Source organism: Patella vulgata, chromosome 2 (genome assembly GCF_932274485.2).
Source record: "Patella vulgata chromosome 2, xgPatVulg1.2, whole genome shotgun sequence".
Taxonomy (NCBI): Eukaryota; Metazoa; Mollusca; class Gastropoda; family Patellidae; genus Patella; species Patella vulgata.
The window spans coordinates 42,231,723-42,245,968 of record NC_065880.2 but is presented as its reverse complement, the minus strand read 5'-3'; the positions used below and the strand labels follow the sequence as shown (position 1 = coordinate 42,245,968).

General features: G+C 36.0%; 1 protein-coding gene across 1 annotated transcript in view; it reads left to right on the top strand.

Moving 5' to 3' along the window:
• The first annotated feature begins 3,996 nt into the window (after window positions 1-3,996).
• The window catches only part of LOC126810927 (membrane frizzled-related protein), a 63,271-nt gene continuing 53,021 nt past the window's right edge, over window positions 3,997-14,246 (top strand). Inside the window, exon 1 of the mRNA XM_050536321.2 lies at window positions 3,997-5,750. The gene's annotated coding sequence lies outside the window, so the exon portion shown is untranslated. The remainder of the gene's footprint in view (window positions 5,751-14,246) is intronic.

Genomic DNA, 14,246 nt, shown 5'->3' with positions numbered 1-14,246 from the left:
ATTTTTTTTTTACCTACCATGGAAGTATGAAGCTATGATTTTTAAGCTATAAAAAGGAACCAAGAAATTATGAATATCTGGATGTTTTTGTCTCTCCTCAAGATGTGGTATGTGACATCCTTGTTGTTATAGGTACCATTGATGCTTTATTCGAGAATACTGTAATAGTTAGTGTTTTATCATATATTTTAAAACAACAATAGGGATTATAAGATTTAAAATATATGATAAAACACTAACTATTACATTAATCCCTATTGTTGTTTTAAAATATATGATAAAACACTAACTATTACAATACCATGTATGGCTGTATTCATACTTATATGAAATGAAATGAAATGGGGTTTAACGTCCTACTGTTCTGCTCCTAACCTGGGCTAATGAAGACGGGCATACGCCATACAGTGTGCTATGAGGGAAATTTGGCCCGGGCAGCGGCACTACGGCCTACTCTTATATCGAATTCCAACTGCCAAGGGATCTTTTACGTGCACGCCATTGTGTACACGGGACCTCGGTTTTTCGTCCCATCCGAACGACTAGACAGCTTTCCTTGTCAGCCCCTCCGTCCTGCATCACTGACAAGGGAGAACCACGCCGGAAAATCTGGATGAACTTTCTCGGCCAATGCAGGGATCGAACACCCGACCTCCAGGCTAGGGAGCTAGCGTCTTACCCACTTAGCCACGTGATCCCCATTCATACGTATAAAGATATAAAAAATGATTGATATACTACATCATTTAAATTAATCTAATTGCCATCATGTCTGATTACCCGAAGGGTATGTTTCTGTTAGGTTTTGTTAACAATACCATGTCTGTCTGTCTAGATTTCATTTGTGAAGGTTTCACCGGTTTTTAAACGGTTTGAACAAAATGATTAAATGTCTTCAATGAAAGATTAAATAACACACTCTATCCACGAACTATTTAAACCAGTGGTTGCCAGGCAAGATACGCCCACATTTTGCAAGAGGTGGACAGAGAACAAGTTAAAAACAAATGTGACTTTGTGTACAATCAGGGGCCATAATCCAGGAAGTTGCGGTCCGATATGCACAAATGTCGAAAGGAACCAAGATCTTTTTGGATATAAAAGTCAGATAAAAAGTGTGACCTCTAGAGGGTCCACAACCTTGGTATTACATACTTTTACACTATTTGCGTACAAATATCGGACAGTTTTAATCCGATAATACGAAATTCGAACTCAAAGATCATTATGGTGTAACGGTGATATATTTAAACGGTTTTCAAAATCGGATAAAAACTGAGATCTCTATAGAGATCCATAGGCTAAAAATATAATCAGGGGCGATAATCCAGGAAGTTACGGTCCGATATGCACAAATATCGAGAGAAACCAAGGTCTTTTGACTATTAACATACATGTATATTTTAAGTGTCATCAACATCAGATAAATATTGTGACTACATACTTTTACACAATTTGCCTACAAGGAGCGGCCATTTTTATGGGGCAGTTTCGATCCGATTGTCACGAAATTCGAACCAGGGTGTAAACGGTGATAAATTTAAACGTTTTTTTTTTAAAATCGGATAAAAATTATTACCTCTAGAGGGTCCACAACCTAAATACGTGATTTTTTGTACAATCAGGGGCCATAATCCAGGAAGTTACGACAGGGGCCAAGACATTTGTGATATAAACATAAATTTAAAGATTCATCAACATCGGATCAAAATTGTGGCTTCTAGGGGGTCCACATCCTTCATGTACCATATATTTGCACTATTTAAGTACGAGGGGCGGCCATTTTTTCCGGCAGTTATTGGTCCGATTTTCACGTAAATCGCATTCCACCCTCATTAGGTGTAACGGTGATATATTCAAACGGTCTTGTAAATCGGATACAAATTGTGACCTCTAGAGGGACCACAAGCCAAAAACGAGATTTTTCGTACAATCAAGGGTCATAGTTCAGGAAGTTATAATCTGATATGCGCGAATATTGACAGGAACCAAGATCTTTGAGTTATAAAAATGTACTGCCAGTCTCATTAAAATCGAATCAAAATTGTGACCTCTAGGAGGATCCACAACCTTGATATAGCATATTTTTACACTATTTGCGTACCAAGGGCGGCCATTTTGTCCGGCAGTTTTGGTTCGATTTTCACGAAATTCGAACTGAACCAACATTGCGGTGTAACGGTTTTTTGAATCGGATAATAATTGTGACTTCTAGAGGAACCACAAGCTAAAAACGCGATTTTTCGTACAATCATGGGCCATAATTCAGGAAGTTATGATCCGATGTGCACAAATATCGAAAAGAACCAAGAGCTTTGGATTATAAATATGCATTTCACGTTTCATCAAAATCAGATAAAAATTGTGATCGTACGATCAAGGGCCATAATCCATGAAGTTTTGCTCCGATACATGCTAATATCGAAAGGAACCGAGACCTTTTGGAGATAAACCTATATTTCATCAAGTTTCGTCAAACACGGATAAGAATTATGACCTGTTGAGTGGCCACAAACAAATTGTGGACGAACAGACGGACGGGCAGACAGTGGCGACGACAATATAGTCCACATGAAAATGTAGGCGTATACAAATTTTCAAACTACGCCCGCTTCTAAAATGGATGGACGTCTTTGATTTGGACCAAAATCAAAAATCGGATTGATTTTTGAGTTTGTGCTAATCTGTCGACACAATCTGTCGACACAGTAGGCCTAAATTTAAACTAAAATTAATAAACAAGCCTAATCATTCGAAACATCAGCGTACAGCATATTACATATATTCCATACTTTTATTTTATTGTGGTTTGGCCCCTTCATTAAATAAAGGTTTTCAAAAATCACGAAAGTGTGCCCGCTTTTGAACGTATTTATATATGAGCAGATGAAGAATTAGTCTGATCAACAGCCTCAATTCACCATTTTTATCTCATAAACAAGACAATTATGTCAAGAAAGCCAGTCTTTAACGGCGAATATTTCCGTCAAAGACTTATTGAATATGCATGGGGATCATTTAACGCTTACCGCCATGTGATAACTATTATGAGTTATTGTTCTTGTATTGCAAACACACGATTATGTTATCGGGTCGTGAACATCTGGTGTAATATGAGTAAAGAGGATCGGAGGCGTTGTTTAATCAATCGATACTTATATTTGTGAAATTGTGAATAAACCGACTATTCAAGTTATGAGCTTAAGCGATGTTTGTTTACCTTATTTGATATAGCTATCCACAAAGTTTAGATTTTGGAGATCGAGAATGTTAGAATGTACAGTAACGAAGAGATACGATCGCCTCTCTTGGCTTTTCCGTATCTGAGTGCCTTGCTTTACTGGTCGATAGCTGTTTGATGCGGATCAATACGAGCGGTGTCGTGGAATTTAACTCCTATACAAATTGCTCCGCCTAGATGTTGGGTTTGTCGCGCGCCAGTTTAACATAGTCTTTAGCTTCATAGGCTTACTTCGTAAAAATTGAGATACCAGCTATGAAAGAATGCCATTAATTGGAATAAGCTTGCCACTTGGATGACTGGTTCCAAGACGCGGCGCGTGTGTTGCTGATTTCTGAAGTCACGCTGCCTAGTTCACTACCAAAAACACCCCGGGGGAGTGAGCTTAAGCTTCAGTGCTGTTTTTAGTATAGCAGTCTCGAAGAGAGAATCTTATTGACTTTAACGTTATGATGGCTGACAAATATAAACAGCAAGGATTTAACTACATAACAGGACTGTTCATTGTGATAACATGGTTTCAAGTTAATTGTTAGAAGATCTGTTGCAGCTTGGATTATCTAACTTGGCACTGGTTATAACTATATATTATTCAGATTATTGTATTGTGTGGAGGCACTGTTATTGTCTTGTGACTGGAATTTGTTTACAATCTGCACTAGAGCAAAACGATAGAAAAGCGGAAAAAATGAAGGTTGTTTTTTTTGGAATACTGAAATTTAACTATCCATAAATCTTTCATTTTGTAATACAAATTTCTTGTTGTTGGTTTCGCAGATCAAATATTTAATTAAATTCGGATCGCAATTAAGAATCAACAACGTTATCAGTTCACCAATATTTGTGTCACGATTTGTGAATCACTGAAGAATATTCAATTAGCGCCGCATCAATAACTAAGATACAAGAGAAACCAAACTGAGAAACCCGGGTTCAAAAGTGCACACGGTAATACCCGAATCGTCCATTGGTGTCTAGCTCATGTTAATGAAACCGATTGTACGCCGGTGAGAGAATAAAGACAGTTTCTGAACTGTCTCCAAGGACATCATACAGCTGTGAAGTCTTGGAGTTTTTGGAGACACGCATTTTGAATGACAGTTACTACCGATCTCTGGAACTTATCGTCTGACAAATTAATGCTAGTTGAGTCAGTCGATCGTTGAAATTTTACAGACTGGTGCGTCGATTAAGAGCCGTGAACAGTACTAATAGTATTTTGACATTAAAGACGACCATTCATGAAGTGGTGGCTATCTAAAAAGAGGTTTTAAGTGTTTACGAGAGATACATCATTTTAGTCTTTTAGGGCCACACGTAAATAGACTAAGCACCTGTCTTTATTAAGTGTCTGTCGTCTAGGGCTATTTTCGTACAGATTTTGACGTTATCCTGTTAGGATTTTAATACCTTTATATCGATATTTATATGTTTTCCTTGGGTGGAATATTATTTGTGGACTACTATTTGTGATCACTAGCTTTCTATTCTTGCTGAAAAGGTAGCTCTGGGTCAGCTATTTGCGGAAGAACTAAAATAACAACTATTTTGGTACTGCTTATTTACAACTAAATATGTATGCTGATTGTCTTTACATAAGACGAAACCGGAAACCTGTATGCTAATCTAAATTAACGTCTTTTTGAATAGAATCAAACCCAAGTTATTTGAAACGGTAGAAAGAAGAGACTTTATTTCGTCCAGTCAATACGACGCTGGAAAGAATTGATTATTTTAGAAGTCTGTGATCCGCTGCATTTACACGTATCTCGTTTAGTTTAAACCACTCAGTTATTCCATGGACTTTTGAAGTGCGGAGAAATAGGATTCTCCAATTAAAAGAAATTGTCCATAACATCAATGTAATCAAATGGTTATTGCTCAAAATTTACTGACTACGTAACTATTATTGTTCTGTATCGGAAAGAAATCGTGTCCAACTATAATTGGAATGGACTTGATAAAAAGAAAGGATATATGTGTACATGTCATCGTGAAGACATTTAGTCTGTTTATAGATTAGGTATCACCCTAGACCATAGCTACATGTAAAGCCGTAACCTGGGGAAATTGTTCTTTGATATATTTATTTGATTACTTGCATGGAAAACATTAATTTGTTTTTTATTAATTTGAATTAACGGAAAGCCATGATCACATTTGTGTAGCCTAACAATGCAGTCCAAACTTGTTCGGGTAGTTCTGAATTACATTCCCTGACAGTAGTTAAGGTTCAACATCCAACAAAGGGTGGCTTAGGATTCGGTAATCCAGTAGCTTGTGTTGCTGAATGAAAACCGCCATAACTGTGTCTTTGACCCGTTAGATCTTTAGACAGCATAAATCATTCGTTTCTTTAATTTGGTAATTCCAGCGAACGTTCCACATATTGCAACAATCGTCTGCTGAAATTGTGTCGCCCGCTTTAGGATATTTATGGATTTGTTAATCCAGGCTGTCCAACAGTTGTTCCAAATCTAGCCGCCTCCGGCAGAATAACAGGATTGAGGTAAGTGATTATTTCATCATAATTCCATTAACTTTTGAAATGGTCGCCAGCGATTGAATTAGACGAGATGGCTTTACATCAGTAATTTAATTAATGGTGATATTTATCGTCATTTTAGTAAAGAAAAAGGGGGAAGTGCAGCTTTGTAAATCAATACAGATCAGTCTACATGATCTTATCCCAACTGCCGTTACTGTAAGAGGCTGACAATAGAATACTATTAACATCCACGTGTTTAATGATGACTCTATAACCATCCTCCATGTTATCATCTTAGAGACAGAAAAACAAATACATAACGAGCTCATTTTTGCAAACTGATCTCTATATGCCACTAGTTCAGCTCTGAACGTAGGTGTCATTACACTCGCCCTGTACGTTCAGGAACCGTCCTATTGAATCCTTGTCGAAACTTAAATCGGCCCCAGTCAATTTTACTGGGCAACTTTTTACTGCTAAACGGTGGGGGGTTAATCCATGTGAACGCCTGTGCAATGTAAAGGAACGTCTTAGTGAGAAAATAAGACCTTGCTTACCTCGCGGGGGGACAGTATGAGCGACACAACACGCTGTTAAAAATACGTCCCCTCCTATCAAGTTGCCTTTTCGCCGTCATGACACTCTAAATATAGGTCAACGTCCATATTTAGGAATGTCGGACATAAAAGACGAAACGAAATTTAAGTAAAAATTGGAATCTTTGAAAAAAATGTAAGAATCTTCAGTCATTTATTGCTTTGCCCACCTTTTAATACTACAACAGAATAAAACAAACATTCTAGGTGTATAATGAGCGATAAAACAATTTACTTTCATATTCAGTATTTATTGTGGGACTTGGTGACCGATAATGTTTTAAGACATACACCTTGCTTCTCTAGGTTTTTTTTTTTTAAAAAAAATAATACATAAATAACAAGGTTGTTTCTTTTTATAAAAAAGAGGAAAAACATATATCAAACTCTGAAACAAAACTTTTCCAATTAAAAATGACAAATATGCATATAAAGCAAATATCAAGGAATAAATACATAAATATATAGATTTAAATTATTCTCAACTAGACTCTACATCACACATACATCTATAGAATAAATACATAAATATATGGATTTAAATTATTTTCAACTAGACTCGTACATCACACATACATCTATATAGATAGATATGTTTTTCCGCTTTTTTTAAAAAAAAAAACAACCCAACTTGTTATTTATGTATTTTTTTTAATTAAAAAAAAAAATAAAACTAGAGAAGCAAGGTGTATGTTTTACTATGATTTTGTTAAAACATTATCGGTCACCAAGTCCCACAATAAATACTGAATATGAAAGTAAATTGTTTTATCGCTCATTATACACCTGGAATGTTTGTTTTATTCTGTTGTATTATTAAAAGGTGGGCAAAGCAATAAATGACTGAAGATTCTAATTTTTTTACTTAAATTTCGTTTCGTCTTGTATGTCCGACATTCCTAAATATGGACGTTGACTTATATTTAGAGTGTCATGGCGGCGAAAAGGTAACTTGATGTGAGGGGCCGTATTTTTTCAAAGATTCCAATTTTTTACCTAAATTTCGTTTCGTCTTGTATGGCCGACATTCCTAAATATGGACGTTGACCAAAATTTAGAGTGTTATGGCGGCGAAAAGGCAACTTGATAGGAGGGGACGTTTTTTAACAGCGTGTTGTGTCGCTCATACTGACTCTAGCGAGGTAAATGAAATGAAATGAAATGGAGTTTAACGTCCTACTGTTCTGCTCCTAACCTGGGCTAATGAAGACGGGCATACGCCATACAGTGTGCTATGAGGGAAATTTTGCCCGGACAGCGGCACTACGGCCTACTCTTATATCGAATTCCAACTGCCAAGGGATCTTTTACGTGCACGCCAATGTGTACACGGGACCTCGGTTTTTCGTCCCATCCGAACGACTAGACAGCTTTCCTTGTCAGCCCCTCCGTCCTGCATCACTGACAAGGGAGAACCACGCCGGAAAATCTGGATGAACTTTCTCGGCCAATGCAGGGATCGAACACCCGACCTCCAGGCTAGCGAGCTAGCGTCTTACCCACTTAGCCACGTGATCCCCCTCTAGCGAGGTAAGGAAGGTTTTATTTTCTCACTAAGATTTCCCTTTACATTGTACAGGCGTTCACACGGATTGACACCCCACCGTTTAGCAGTACAGTAAAAAGTTGCCTAGTAAAATTGACTGGGGCCGATTTTAGTTTCGACAAGGATTCAATAGGACGGTTCCTGAACGTACAGGGCGAGTGTGATGAGGCCTACGTTCAAAGCTGAACTAGTATGCCCCAGACTTTATCTTGTGTCTTGTTACATCGTGTAAATGGTTTATTCCAATGCCCTTGGTAAATATAAATCTAATATCCAATGAAGCCGTCGTCTGAAAAGTTGACATGTGTTACAAAGTCCTTATATATACAGTATGTGCGTTTTATTAAGTGAAATGTCAAAAGGCACTGGAATGCTCTGAACCTACTTCTAGCTATTAAGGCCTATAGTTACGTTTTGAAATTAAAGTTAAACATGCATTATGTAAGAGATAAATCTGCCTATTGCAGGTCTTTCTTTAGGCCTGAAATGTTATATAAACTATTAATTAGACATTTATTAACATGAAAAGACCACAATCAGTTCTCGATGCCATCTTGTCTGTCCGATTTTCAATGGATTTGAATCCTATCTGTTGTTCAACGTCTGTTGATGATTAAACGCAAAAATGGATAATCGAGACTTTGGTACTTATAGTGACAGCGCTAACAATGACAATCGAGGCTAAAAAGACTTTAAAATACGGTTTTCTTAGCTTAGAGTGAAGCAATTGACTGAAATTTTCAGCATATTCTCTTTACATCATCTAGTTTTTAACTATGCTAGTGATAACTCACCCGACAGCTGTTTATCTAATCCCCCATAATGTATCTTTAAAGTGATCGTTAATGGAAAGGGGGCGGGGTGGGTGTGGAGGGGGGGGGGTAAAACAAAGAAAGTTAAGTATCACATTTTGTCATAGAAAAGAATTATATCAATGTTTAAAACTTGGATAATCTTAATCTTATATGATAGTATTGTATTTAAAAGAAAACCACCAGCCCCCCCCCCCCCCCAATAGTAATAAAAATTATATTTGCAGACATAAGGAAAACCACACATTGTCATATACTAATAATATTAATAATAACTTAATTGTTTTGATACTGAGACTAATAATTATCTACACTTATATGACCAGTTAGTATCATCAGTGATTACTGAACCATCCTACACATAATGAATCAATATCAAACCTATATAAGGTTCTATTACTGCAACATGAAACTCTATTTAAGATTTTATTTATGAGAAAAAAATTCTTAAGACTTCTTGATCTGCTAACCATGTCAATATTACTTTCTACGTCACGAAACAATAATCTAGCGAACTTTTAATCTAGAAGCAATTTCCGAAGACGAAAAGATTTTTTCCTGGATTTATTCTAGAAAAGAACATGTTTTACCAAGATTGAAGGTTCGCAGAGATTATACACTGGTAGAGTATCCTTGTCTAGAAATCTTTCTTCAAACATAATATTAATCTACAAGATATTTGGAGACGTAATTAACAGAAAATATTACAACTTGTCAGTGGAGACGACATTACTATGAAATAAATGGACAGGACAGATAGCCCTATCCAAATAATTTTACACATTAGCATTTAAGGTTTTCTCAATCCTTACAACTGATACCAAGCCCAAAATAACAGAAAGCATTCCACACGTTAAAAATGTATTATGTAAGAGCCAAATCTGTCTATTGCAGGTCTTTTTCTGGCTTCAAATTAATGTTATATAAATTATTATTTTGGCATTTATTCAAGCCCATAATCAACCCTCTAGAGCATCTGATGACAAGGATATCGAATGGATTAGACACTTTCCCCATATCTTCGTTATATATACATGCCACGGTAATATACATGCCACTCACGTAGACTGTAGATTGAGGGGCTGAAAATTGAAACTTCGTTTTTGTTTATCGTGGTAATGGTACTTAACAATCGAGACTATCTAGTCATACCTTGTCAAAGCTGTACACATTCATTTTTTTAATGGGGTTTAACGGCCACTAACACATAGTTCAGTTTTATTTCAATAATTCGCTTGCGCGTAGGGGTCTGTAGCAGTGGGAGGTTGGACAGGCGACCCTACTCCTTGTCAAGTATTTTATTTTTGAACATTTATAGCAAGGACGACCGGCCCTTTTTCTAAATCTTACATAATAAATTAATCGTTACTGTCTGATTCATCGTAAATTTTAAACGGATTTCTTCGATTATGAACAAACTACTTAACGTTGGTTATTATAAATTTACCTGTGTGTTTGTAATGAACTCCCGTTCGATAAAATCCATTGCACAACTAATTATCACAACGATGAAAACAAGTTCTCTCTTGAAAAATTGAAATATCACAAACTTTTCCCAGAGAAAAATACCAATATGGAAGATGGTTACGTCACTCTGCGGAAGATATCATTTCGTATTAGGGGTGACAGCATAGGAAATTCAAGTACAATTACGACAAGAATCCATGACCACTCGGACCAAAGACCACTCGGTTCAAGACCAGTCGGACCAACTGATAGACCACTCAGCCCAAACAAATAGACTACTCGGACCATACAAAAAGACTATTCGGACCCAACAGAAAGACCACTCGGACCAATAATAAAATGTTGTTTTAATAAATTGATAATTGCGTTTGTTTTAATATAATTACTCGAACCAATAATAAAGTGTTATTTTAATAAATTGATAATTGTGTTTATTTTAATATGACTACTCGAACCAATAATAAAGTGTTATTTGAATAAATTGATAATTGTGTGTGTTTTAATATGACTACTCGAACTAATAATAACGTGTTGTTTGAATAAATTGATAATTGTATTCCAAATCGCAAAATATCGAGAACCACACTTGTAGTCACGTTTAAAAAGGGGCATATAAACGTCCGGCCTTCGTATTATTATGTGCTGTTTATATTAACGCATCAAGGGCGGATAACTTGAAAACGTGTCTCCACCCCCCCCCCCCCCCCATATATAGTAACCCAGGGGTTAGTGGGGTAGAACGGAATGAAACCACTGGGGATACCGCAATGTGGAAAAAGTAAAATTAGGCTATCAGACAAGAACAGTATACCCGTATATGTAGAAACTGTCAAAAGTCTGGACATACCGAGTCTCATTGCAAGAGTAAAGAAAAATTAGATTGATATTTTTTTTTGGCACCATTATTAATTAATTTTAAAACTAATCGTTGATTTATTTTCCGTACACAAAATTGAACCAAACAACTCTAAATATAAGAATTCCGTATAAGAATTATTTGCTTCTTTGTATTGTGATTTAATAATAAATAAATAGCATATTGTCTAGCCTTATAATATAATTTAATTGGTCCGACTGGTCTTGTTTTGGTCCGACTGGTCTTAGTCCGAGTAGTCTTTGGTCCGAGTGGTCTGGATACCTACGACAATTGGCATTGAGTTTGAGCGTTCGCACACATAACTACCCGCATTCCTGTATTTAGTTACCGTCTTTTACATTCTAGTAAAATCTCTGCAAATTTTATAGCTTTACTTTTTGAAATATTTTGTTCTAATTATTTGATTAGCGACTCGGATGGGATTATTTACTTTTGAACACGCATGCCGCACAAACACAACTATACATTCGTTTTACGGGCTTTATCACACTTCGGTCAAAACTGTCGAATCGAGAATTAATGTTCCGCTTCTTACGGGGTCATACGGGCTTAGTAGCATTATATACCCACCCGGGCACCCAATACGGCAATAGACACGCTGAGGGCTGCCGCAACACGCTTAAAGATGTTACTGAAGCGGTTATTATTCGATCGAAAGAATGCGTATAAAATTAAAAATACACTCAGAGAATTCGGAGGTAAGCTTCATGATCCTTGTTAAATTATTTATAACATAAAGAAGATAGGATATTTATAGTTTATTCATGACTTTATTTTTACGAGTATCCGTGCAATCAGTGATATTTTAATTGTGAAGAAAATTTGATAGACTGGCGATCAATGGTTTCCATATAAATCTCCTATGTAATTGCCTTCAATTGATATTTTTCGTCGCCCAAACCCATATACGATCAAAATGATCGCGCTGTCAAACTATCTTTCAATGTTAACCAACCCCCGCAACAGGTATATTGGATTCGACCATTACGTCACGAAGACATTGTTGACATCGACTCTGTCGAAATTACAAGTAAATTTTCAAATTTTTCAAGAGAGAAATTGTTCTCATCGTTGTGATAATTAGTTGTGCAATGGATTTTATCGAACGGGAGTTCATTACAAACACACAGGTAAGTTTATAATAACCAAAGTTAAGTAGTTTGTTCATAATCGAAGAAATCCGTTTAAAATTTACGATGAATCAGACAGTAATTTATGTTCAGTAGTTGTGGGTTCAGATTGAATAATGGTGTCAATATGAACATGTATTTGACTTAATATACATGACGTGTGTAAAATGTATGGCATCTGTTATAACAGTAAATACTGAATATAGATTTTATAAGTGTTCACGAATATTAAATCAGATTTAAATAACACGACATTTTGTGAACCATTACACTACTGTCTGTTCCAGATGACACTACGACACGAAAATTGCTTGCCATTATTTCAATTTTTAATCGAAACGGCAAAAACTTAGTGACATACCTGGAATTCCAACCCCATTACTTTCTTACACGAGGGAACCAATTTCAGGTCAAGCTATAACCTCTCTCTCTCTCTTGAAAAATCGTGGTTTGTTTACATCGCGCTACTGAACATAAGCCATGTTTGACTTAGTTATCTGGAATAGTCGATTTAGGCGGGGGCGCTGATTTCGCTTTGAGTCGTTTCGGCCTACTTGGATGTTAATGAAGTTGTTTCGGCCCAGTAGAATATAACTTTCATTTTTACGGAATTTAAGACCACAGTTGTTTGTCCAACTGACTCGAATATTTAATTGGGCTGTAGCGTTTTGATATTAATATAAATTACATACAAATTTTATCCTGAACTGATACGTGATGGAAATTTGAAAGGAGGCTATAGGCGTACACAATGACAACTCGGTCCATAATAATAATGCGAAAGTAATCGCGGGTTGCATAGTTATTCCTTTGCTTAAAACTTTGTCTTGAGAACCCTCGGAATTTTAAAAGTTGAATTTAGGCTGGAGTGATGATCAAACTAATTGTATACGTAACCTAAATTCTCATGAAGCCTGCAACAAAAGCAAAAACGCTTTTTGTATAATAATTGTGTCTGGCGCATTATCGCCCAGTTGATGCTGGCGTGCGATTAAACATCAATTACATCATTCCATTTTCAAGGTTATGCATTGCAGAACATGGCATATGTGGCTGTGGGTGGTCTCGCTTATTATATAATTTTGTCTTTTTCCGGTTTTGTAGATGGATCCTCCTTTTAAAGGGATTTTACAGATGTAATTTTGTTTTTCGAAATAACTGCATAATACTTTGGTACATCCTTTGACATCTCGCGTAATTTTCATCTTGAAATATTAAATTGTAGCTAACAATAATCAATTATTCTGAGATTCGCTTTTTTGTCTTTTTGTAACTTATTGTAATGCAATATTAAGAATATCTATGATCCAGTGAACTGTGAGGAATTTTAAGATACCGACATTTATTTTGCAAATAAAAAAGGTTTCGAAACAGCTCAGAAAATTATAGAAAACTATAACTGCTATGCGGTCATGACGGGTTTCGCGGGTGCCCGTTATCCTTTAACGGGCGTCACTTAACATATTCCCATGAGCATAACACACGTGTGAAAAATTTACACGAAACGGCCATTTATGGTAGCATGATGACGTGTGAAACCCGTACAAAGTGACCAATGCCTGATCGTATATCTACACAATATTACTTAAAGGAAATTAGTAAACATTATTATTAAAGAATAACACTCTTTAAAAAAACCATGTTTGCTTGGTATCTATATGTTTGCATTGATTTGTGCTTTTCGATGAGTGGAATTAAAGTTTTAAAATTTAAATATAAAGAAACGGGTACTTTGAAATAAAACTTTGTTTAATAAGGGTTACAAGTATAAGTTTTGCCAAAATGACGTCATTTCTAATGACAAGAATGTTACATGAACAGTCGCATCAAATTGTGCAAATGTCATGAAAATAGAACAATATTTTATTCTTTTGAAAAGTGACTCCACAAAATTGCCTATTTCTCGCAAATGGCAAAAATTCAGAATGATTCATGGGTTTTGGGCTGATATATCAACACTACAAGTATATAAATGTTTAGCAAATACAAATATTATATAATAAAGAAGTTAAATAACATTTGCAGGAAAACGGAATACGAAAATCGATTCCCTCCTTCCACTACTTATTTATGAGGGCTATCCAGATAT